Source organism: Pezoporus flaviventris, unplaced genomic scaffold (assembly GCF_033815535.1).
Source record: "Pezoporus flaviventris isolate CSIRO_AGI_PZ_B2104156 unplaced genomic scaffold, CSIRO_AGI_Pfla_v1 ptg000033l, whole genome shotgun sequence".
NCBI lineage: Eukaryota > Metazoa > Chordata > Aves > Psittaciformes > Psittacidae > Pezoporus > Pezoporus flaviventris.
The window spans coordinates 1,661,223-1,662,500 of record NW_026892581.1 but is presented as its reverse complement, the minus strand read 5'-3'; positions in this window follow the sequence as shown (position 1 = coordinate 1,662,500).

Genomic DNA, 1,278 nt, shown 5'->3' with positions numbered 1-1,278 from the left:
GTTAGGGTTAGGGTTGCCGTCTGCTCCCACAGTCGAAGAGCCAGGAGGGAAAGCATGTGCGGGGCATCTTCAGCACAGAGTCTGCTTTGCAATGCTGTCACCATTATTGCTGTCACTCCTCGGTTTCATACCTAAAAGTACATTTGAATGCACCCTCTCCAAAGCTGCTTCTCAGCTGCCCAGTAGCACAGCGATTAGTGCACGAACTTCTGGCTTCTGCTCCCAGATCCCAAGAGCCGGGAGGGAAAGCATGTGCTAGGCATCTTCAGCACACAGTCAGCTTTGCAACAGTGCCTCCATCATTGCTGACGCTTTTCGCTTTCATACCTAGAAGTTCATTTGAATCCACCTTCTCCGCTCATTGCTCTTGGCAGTCCAGCGGCACAGTCATTAGAGCATGAACGTCTGGCTTCTGCTCCCAGAGCCGAAGAGCCAGGAGGGAAAGCATGTGCTGGGCATCTTCAGCACACAGTCAGCTTTGCAACGGTGTCACCATCATTGCTGTCGCTCCTCGGTTTCATACCTAAAAGTCCACTAGAATGCAACCTCTACGGAGCTTGCTCTGAGCTGCCAAGTAGCACAGCAATTAGAGCACGAACGTCTGGCCTCTGCTCCCAGAGCCGAAGAGCCAGGAGGGAAAGCATGTGCTGGGCATCTTCAGCACACAGTCAGCTTTGCAACGGTGTCACCATCATTGCTGTCGCTCCTCGCTTTCATACTTAAAAGTCCATTTGAGTGCAACCTCTCCGAAGCTTGTTGTCGGCTGCCCAGGGGCAGAACGATTAGTGCACGAACGTCTGGCTTCTGCTCCCAGATCCGAAGAGCCAGGAGGGAAAGCATGTGCTGGGCATCTTCAGCACACAGTCAGCTTTGCAACGGTGTCACCATCATTGCTGTCGCTCCTCGCTTTCATACCTAAAGGTCCATTTGAATGCACCCTCTTCGGAGCTTGCTCTCGGCTGCCCAGCTGCACAGTGAGAAGAGCAGGAACAGTTGCCGTCTGCTCCCACAATCGAAGAGCCAGCAGGAAAAGCTGGTGCTCTGAATCTTCTGCACACAGTCAGCTTTGCAACAGTGCCTCCATCATTGCTGTCGCTCCTCACTTTCATACCGAGAAGTTCATTTGAATCCAACTTCTCTGCTCGTTGCTCTTGGCTGCCCAGCAGCACAGTCAGTAGAGCACGAACGTCTGGCCTCTGCTCTCAGAGCCGAAGAGCCCGGAGGGAAAGCATGTGCTGGGCATCTTCAGCACACAGTCAGCTTTGCAACGGTGTCACC